Source organism: Schistocerca nitens, chromosome 1 (genome assembly GCF_023898315.1).
Source record: "Schistocerca nitens isolate TAMUIC-IGC-003100 chromosome 1, iqSchNite1.1, whole genome shotgun sequence".
Classification (NCBI taxonomy): domain Eukaryota; kingdom Metazoa; phylum Arthropoda; class Insecta; order Orthoptera; family Acrididae; genus Schistocerca; species Schistocerca nitens.
In genome coordinates, this window is record NC_064614.1 from 446,598,205 (window position 1) to 446,607,265 (window position 9,061).

A 9,061-nucleotide genomic window follows, 5' to 3' on the forward strand; every position below is an offset into this window, starting at 1 on the left:
CTATTGGCTTCAGTCTCGGGTTCTTCGGCCGACGTTCATCTAATGATTTTTCTGACGTTTCGCCAGCACGAGTGGCTGGCATTGTCAAAGCTTCACCCTCCATTGCCGGTGGTGAACTGGAGGCGAGCTCGCGGCCGCAGACTATATGTACCTGGCGCGCCAACGTCCGAGGGCTTCTCCGCGGTCATTTCCGGTGCGGTTCTCCTCTTGCTACCTGCGACGGTCGTTCGCTGCAGTACGGGAAGCCAGGATCCGTTTACCTTAAGGCTTTCCTCTTTCTTGTTGAAACTGTTCGCGTGTTTTTGGATTTCTACAGCGTCAGAAAAATCATTAGATGAACGTCGGCCGAAGAACCCGAGACTGAAGCCAATAGGCAGTTTGTCAACAAGTGGCCACGAAAGCCTTAACAATATAGTAATGATTGTTTCATTTACGACTGGTGTGTAGCAAAACGGACCGACCGGCACAATGAACCAGGTGACAAACAGTAACTGCACAGCTGGAAATGCGTGCCGGCGCTACTCCGAGAGAGATGCGGTTTGCGCTGCGCGGCGCCACGCGTGGCGCGGCTGCCGCGGCCACCCCTGCGGCCCTGCGCCCGCCCTGGCCTGCGTCGGCCTGGCCCCGCGCGCCCTGTCTCACCTCGCCTCACCCCCCCACCCCCCGCACTTCCTGCACGGGCCACCCCCGCAGTATGCGCACGCGCCGCCGGCCTTAACCATCCCGGCCTTAATCACTCCACTTCCTGCCGCTAATTTACACCGTTAAACGTAACTTTTGCACCCAGAAAAGAGCCTACAACTGCCAACAACATGCAGCCCGTGTAGGCGTTTCTTCCAAGCCCGCGGCCTGCTCGCTTAAGAGGCTGCAATTTATTAGCGTTTCCTGTTGCGCGCGCAGGGCCGCTTCAAAAATACAGAAGAACCGACGGGCTAGGAACGTCTACAGGAACTACTGTGCGAAATGATTTCGCCCACGCTTTGAGCATTCATGCGCTCCAAACGATGTACTGTATCTTAAGCGTGGCCCCTCTCAGTGCATCGATGGTATCTCATAAAGATGGGAAACATAGTATTTGAGCCAAAGAGATCTTCCGAACGCTCTCTTACTGCGCCGATGTAGAGAACTGAAACACATCATCGGCATACTGTCGAAACAGTTTCGCACAGATCCTCCTTGCTTCTCTGTCTGTTCCGTGTGAGATCGAAAACAGCGAGGTGGCTATGTGATTAACTCTGTGGGTAATCTTCTGCAGTCTACTGTCCATAGTGGACTCTGTCCTTCCCATAGAGTTCCTTATGCGCAAACATGTCCTTTGGTAGTGAATACACTGTCCAGATTTTAGACAAATGGCTCTAAGCACACTGAGGTCATCAGTCCCCCAGAACTTAGAACTACTTAAACCTAACTAACCTAAGGACAGCACACACATCCATGCCCGAGGCAGGATTCGAACCTGCGACCGTAGCAGTCGCGCGGTTCCGGACTAAAGCGCCTAGAACCGCTCGGCCACAACGGCCGGCAGATTTTAGACACTTTTTATCAGTCATTCTTTTCTGATTCACCTGGATTAGAAGAGGTCTGTCAATACAGTTCTGCCATATGTGTGGTGCTTCATCTATAGAGTTCCTGCCGATCTGTCTTCATTCTCACGGTGATCTATAGAAGCATATTGAGCTCAACGTTCAGTTTTGTTGCAACTGTCATCTTAACTCAGGGAACAGAATTCATCAAACCCCTCCTGTCTCCATTCGTTTCTATAGCTTTTCTCTCGCTATTGTTTTCCACAGACGAAGTTTGCCAAATATTATCAATGGCAGACTGATGTACAGACAGCGAACTGACAAGTCTGCATGCTCACACAACTCCGTGGATGCATATGGCTCAGGGGGAAATTTTTTACCCTTGTCCTGCAATATTCTATACTGTGAGTAATAAGGGATCCCACCGACATATTTGTGCCTCGAACAAATATTGTTTATCCGTGCCCTGCAATGCTGCGATACTACGAGTAATAACGGATCCCACCGACATTTTTGTGTCTCGGGAAATAAACCAAACCTGTCGTTTATGTGCAGACGCACCACTTGCTAAAACGTAGCTACAGATGGTTACTGAAGTATCGCAGCTAACCATATTTTATGCGATACAGCTTAGTATGATTCAGATGGACCAGTGTTCAAGGGCTTCCCATAATTTCCCTAAATTTCTTTGCCACTTTCCTTCCTCATCATGTTTTAAAAAACCTGGGTTCTACTTTGTCGCGAATAATCTTGAGGCCTACGTTGTTCTTTTATGCACTGAATACCACATACAGTTTTTAAACTTGGAATCAGATGTTACTTATAGTCAGCTACACCATTACGTCCAAAATTCTGCGTAGCTCCTCATAATAATTTTCTCATTCCAGCTTTATGGCATTGTAATAAAGGTGTGAAATGAAATTCGCATACCACAAACGCGTCAGATCCCATAGAAACCATATCATGAAAATCGTCAACGTAGCCACAGACCAAAATTTTACTTCAATAAACAGTGTAAAATCAACATGCTCTTTTCTGGGAAAACACTATTTTGCCGCAATGATCACTAAAATTATAATACGGAACACAAGAAATACCGAAATCCAAATCAATTTAACTTCGTCAATGTTTCCATATTTCCTTATAAACATCATAAACGACCTAGAATACTTCATCAAAACGTCGTCAGAACTTTATCTCAAGAGCTCCTGCAAAACCCCACAATTCTCATAATAATACCATGAATATCACGAAACAGGGGAAACACATTTCCGTGGCATCATCAAAGTACCTCACAGACAAAGGTATTCTGATTTGATCCATTATAAATGGATTCTGAAAGCCTGCGACTGTAGATACAATAGTTTTGTTTATAAATAAATAAATCTTCTGCTACCAGTCACGATTTTTCTTTATTTTACTATTTGCACGACGCGTTTCGAGAAATAATTCCCATTTTCAAGTGCGTTTTTTGATGCGTGTTAAGCCATTTCTTTTGATGTTGTCAGTGTGTGTGAGTCTGCTTCATTTTGTTGACTTTTACTGTAATACATAAGAAACGCGATTTTTAGTTGGGTATCAATTCTTTCTGTGAGGTTAGTGGCTAAAATTTGAGAACAATTTGTACTTACAGTTTTCTAATGGTCCATTTGTGTAGAGTCTCACACACACTTAACATCACACACAACTTGTACACTTTACACATCGAAAATATCTTTTCCTGTCAATTGTTCCATTATGCTCTCCCTGAAACTCTCTACAACTTCTGGTTCTTTCAGTTTATCCAGGTCCCATCTCCTTAAATTCCCACCTTTTTGCAGTTTCTTCAGTTTCAATCTGCAGTTCATAACCAATAGATTGTGGTCAGAATCCACATCTGCCCCTGGAAATGTCTTACAATTTAAAACCTGGTTCCTAAATCTCTGTCTTACCATTATATAATCTATCTGATACCTTTTAGTATCTCCAGGATTCTTCCAGGTATACAACCTTCTTTTATGATTCTTGAACCAAGTGTTAGCTATGATTAAGTTATGCTCTGTGCAAAATTCTACAAGGCGGCTTCCTCTTTCATTTCTTCCCCCAATCCATATTCACCTACTATGTTTCCTTCTCTCCCTTTTCCTACTGACGAATTCCAGTCACCCATGACTATTAAATTTTCGTCTCCCTTCACTACCTGAATAATATCTTTTATCTCGTCATACATTTCATCAATTTCTTCATCATCTGCAGAGCTAGTTGGCTTATAAACTTGTACTACTGTAGTAGGCATGGGCTTTGTGTCTAGCTTGGCCACAATAATGCGCTCACTATGCTGTTTGTAGTAGCTAACCCGCACTCCTATTTGTTTATTCATTATTAAACCTACTCCTGCATAACCCCTATTTGATTTTGTATTTATAACCCTGTATTCACCTGACCAAAAGTCTTGTTCCTTCTGCCACCGAACTTCACTAATTCCCACTATATCTAACTTTAACCTATCCATTTCCCTTTTTAAGTTTTCTAACCTACCTGCCCGATTAAGGGATCTGACATTCCACGCTCCGATCCGTACAACGCCACTTTTCTTCTCCTAATAACGACGTCCTCTTGAGTAGTCCCCGCCCGGAGATCCGAATTGGGGACTATTTTACCTCCGGAATATTTTACCCAAGAGGACGCCATCATCATTTAATCATACAGTAAAGGTGCATGTCCTCGGGAAAAATTACGGCTGTAGTTTCCCCTTGCTTTCAGCCGTTCGCAGTACCAGCACAGCAAGGCCGTTTTGGTTAATGTTACAAGGCTAGATCAGTCAATCATCCAGACTGTTGCCCCTGCAACTACTGAAAAGGCTGCTGCCCCTCTTCAGGAACCACATGTTTGTCTGACCTCTCAACAGATACCCCTCCGTTGTTGTTGCACCTACGGTACGGCCATCTGTATCGCTGAGGCACGCAAGCCTCCCCACCAACGGCAAGGTCCATGGTTCATGGGGGGCATTACAAATCTGAAATATGTACCCTTTTAGCATTGGACATTGTCACTGCACAACATGCTTAGTATTACAGGAAAGGAAGACAATAAGAAATTTTTATAAATGAATTACAATATGAATAACATTTTGTGCTCATCTGGATAATAGTTCCAAATTCGAGGGCCTTTGTCTTCTTTGTGTAAGGATAAAATAGTTGATTCCTGGGTTTTACATTTCATAGTAAAGGTTTTTTTTTTCAGTGACAGTGTACGATGGTTTATATCGAGTTTCTGATGGTTGTTGGAACTGCAAAATTTCACAGTAAAAATTCTTATCATACTAAAGAGAGTTTCACCATAAGGCAATCTTTTTCGTGATAATCACATTTTACAGAGTACGCATACAAACACAAGAAACAATGTTTGCACATATTTGTTGTCAACTTCTGACTGAGACAAAGGGCGCGAGCGGGGGGCATAACCTGCATGGCAAATGTTGACTCAACAACCACTGTATACAAAATGAATCCTTGGGCACAGAATTTGTTCCCTATATTACAACATAACTCTCTAGTATGTTCCAGATACGGTCATTGTTCAAACTGCTGTTTGTACTGACTACATGTTTTTCAGTAGTGAATAAATTGAACAACGCTACACCTTTTGAAGTTTATAAAAGTCTAAGGGTAAAATTTGTCACATACATTGTTTTAAGTAATTAAGAGATATAAATTCCTAAACAAGCCATGTGTGTATGACAACAAATGTTTAGCTTTTCCTACCATCTACATGCTTTTATAATAAGTTAAGTGTGTTTCTGAAACATGACAATAATTTTCTATTTATTAAATAATTAAGTTTCGTGAAAAATTACGTAAATAATATTTTAGTAACTATGTGAGATGCGTGGCGTTTTTGATAACTCATGTAAAGTAACAACATTAATTCACAGAAATAAGCAAAAATATTATTACGTTGTGTACAAATTTGGAAAGACAAAAGGTTTAGCACGTGTGCTAATGTATAGTGTAAAGATCTGGGAAACATGAATCTCATACTTTGTATCTGAAAATAAAATTAAAAAGTGTTAAACAGAAGATAGTACCACAGATTTCGGTTATCCCATGAAGTTGCGATATGCGTTGGTTCGTTACGAACTTAGGAAACACCACCGAAAAGCAAACGATTGTGGAACTAGCATGGCTTGCGAAACTGAGAGAACCGTGGCACAAAACAGCTCGAATTCCGGTTTCATCGAGGACGTTCCAATATGGATCATAAATATGCTAGAGAAAGCCGAACCAGAGAAGAAATATGCCAGAACAGATAGGATGAAAGTGAAAAGGACGGACAGGAAAGCTGAAGCACATAGGAAACAGTTCGAAGCAGACAGGAAAGACGCCAGATTAGACAGAAAAGAAACGCAGAAGAGAGGTAGGAAGGGTGAAGCAGACACAAAGTAGTTTAGAAAAGAAATGGCAGAACTACAGAGAAAATTCGATTCCCATTTGATGTCAGTTGGTAGATAGGTGGACGAGACGACAAAAACACCAGAAAGTAGCGTGTCCAGGCTTGCCCAGGTGGAGTCGAATTTGAAGAAAGCAGAGGAAGGAAACACCTCACTTTCTCAGACAATAGTATCTGTAGGGGACAGTAATGCTGCAATATGTCAATGAGGGCTATAAAAGTTAATGAGAGAGATTAAGGGACAGCGAGCGGCTGCACCATTCATATCGGTAGCAGAGAGTAGGGTGATGGTAATAATGTAGGACATATTTGTGAGAATTCGGAGCATACTGACGCTTCGTCAGTACTAGATAGAGATCCAGGGTTACGTGAGGTAAAAGAAAATACGAGATATAAGATTTATCATCATTGAGACAGTTTTATCTGCTACGAAACAATGTGTTGTTCGCCATAGGAATCAAAATGGTTCATCATGGGCGGTATGTGTTCCCAAGGAGCTGATCAATAAACTGATCTGGTATCCCCACCTAACCTACGCACGTTTTCGTCCAGAATAGTGCGCTAGTAAGATATGTTGGTTAAGGAATGTACTGGCAGATTATGTAAAGTGCCAAAAGCTAAAACCTTCCTCAACTAGGCAAGCTGTCTTCCTTTTACCTCCTAGAACGCAGTACTGCAGTATTAGAAAGCTTTTTTTGCTTACAATATGCTGCAAAATATGTCGTGAGGTAGTTGCCGAATCGCTTAGAGGTTTTTTCAGACGACAGCTTTTCGCTACAGAGCGCTGAGAGATCTGGACCATCATTTGTGTTGGGAGTTTTGTTTCCCTGTGTGATACACAGTCTGTATTGCTATAATGTATTATTTAACTTAGATTTTGCCACTCTTTCAGAACTTGCCATGTGTAGCGCACATCTCACTAATATAATCTCATGGGCAGACCTAGAGGAACCGGAAGATAATCAAACTTAAATTTTCTGGGGGAACGAGATGTGATTAAGATTGATTGACAGGACTCTCTGTATTAGCTTTGCACTTAAATTTTTCTGTGGAAGCCATGTTTGGTTTCACCTTCAATTGTGATGAAGTAAATTAACGAGAATACACCAAGCTAAAATTCTTTTATTAAATTTTTCACTTGTTCATTGAGATTCATTCTAAATGTACACTGAAGAGGGAGATTTCATTTTGAGATCAGTGCATTTACGTTGCGTCATTTTGAACTCTGATAACTTGTAAATTGTAAAAACAAATTAATAGACATTTTCTAGTGTAAAGAAAATTATACACTACGTCAGAAGAAATTAGTTAATAGATTCCCATGAACCAATAATTTCACAACGTATGGTGCTGATGCAAATTCTGTAAAGATACGTATGCCTTCTGTCATTTTATGTAAAGGAATAACATTATTAGTGTAATCTAGTTATCCTGATGTTGGAAAACATTATTTGGTGATATCTGATCATTATTTGTAAAGAAAAGTAGTTTTAAGTTGAATTTCACTTCCATTTTGAGTAAAATATTTAACTGGGATGTTGTGAATCGTGTACCGCATATTTGAGATTGGTGAGCATTGGTCCACAGAATATTCATGTTACATACAGATCTTACATTATGTAACACACTTTTGTTCCTTAATTGAGTCAAGTAAGACTATACTTCAAATATTACGTTTACATCATATGAACGGAGATTCCTGATTTTATCTATGTACAAACTTGAGGTATCACATTTATTCACACATGATAATTTTATTATAAATCAAAGAGGCAACAAGATGCTTTGCATTTTATATATCCTAATGGAAGACTATTAGAAGTTGTTTACTGACATTGGTTGTTGTTTGAGCTAATTTCTGGGATGCCTAATCCTGCTGACAAATGAGGACTGCAATCTGGAGAATTTTTATTCTTTTTGAAACAGAGAATCCCATTATGGAGGGCTAGCCTCCCCAGAGCGTTGGACGGTTTTCACACAAGCTGGGCTGCGGCCTGCTCCGTGCTTTTGTTAGCAGAGCCAGTGCCTGCCCTCGCTCAGGGCAAAGGATCCCATGGTGCCACTGCCATCACAAGACAATAACTGAGCTTGATATTTTTGCCTTTTCTGCACGTACATAAGATGATGGCAAGCTATGGCACCATCTGATCAGTGTGGGAAAGTCGGTTGTCTTCACTCTAAAATTTTGGTACATCGAGTCGAATGAGTCACTCCCATCAACACGCTTGGTTCGAAGAGGCTGACCATTCTATTCCAGATCTCTGCTCCAGAGCAGTGCCAACCTTGCGTTTGTTACTGTGTTTCTTGAGCATAAAGAGTGGGAAAATTTTGCTGCGTTCCTCTGTTTTCTGTTTTTTTTTCTCCCTAAAATAAGGGATATTCTAGTTCATCTCAATGGCAACAACATTGAGTCATCTCTCCAAGGTGAGATAATTTAAAAGCGGGCAGTTGAGGGTTTTGACTTGAGACTCTAGGAGACCCGTCTACTGGTTGCCGTCTGATGCTGGCCGCCACACAGTAGCTGAGTTTTGGGAAAGAGTGTCGCAACTGCGGTAGCGCCACCCACATTCTTAGCATCCCGCTACTTACTTACTTCGCCACGCAACTTCTGTTGGATAACTGGTCATAATTTGTGGCTTTCTTTCTTCTCGGTAACTTCGAATTTGTGAGCTGCCCAAATGAGAAGATCTTATTGTTGTTTCTGTGTACAGTCTTCGACACAGTGTTAGCACCATTCTGTAATTCCTTTATTTGAGCTTCTGGAGCAATTTCTCCTGTGATAACTTTTATATGATTTTCATTAATCGCAATTAAATATCTGTTACTCTCAGTTTTCGCATAGATTTCAAGATCCCTGGCTAGATGTATCTGGCTATATAACCTATTAATGTGTGTGCTTTATTGTTTTATTTAATTTCGTTTATATTTTACTTTTATTTTTAATTTGATTTTGTGTTACACTGCAAAGATATGCTAAGGCAAAGATCATTCTTAGATTTTACTGACAGAAAAGTGTAGTGAGAGATCCTGAATAATTACTGAAATTACTTAGACGAATCCACGCTCAAAAACAGTTAATCATTATAGACTATATACACCTATAAAAAAGT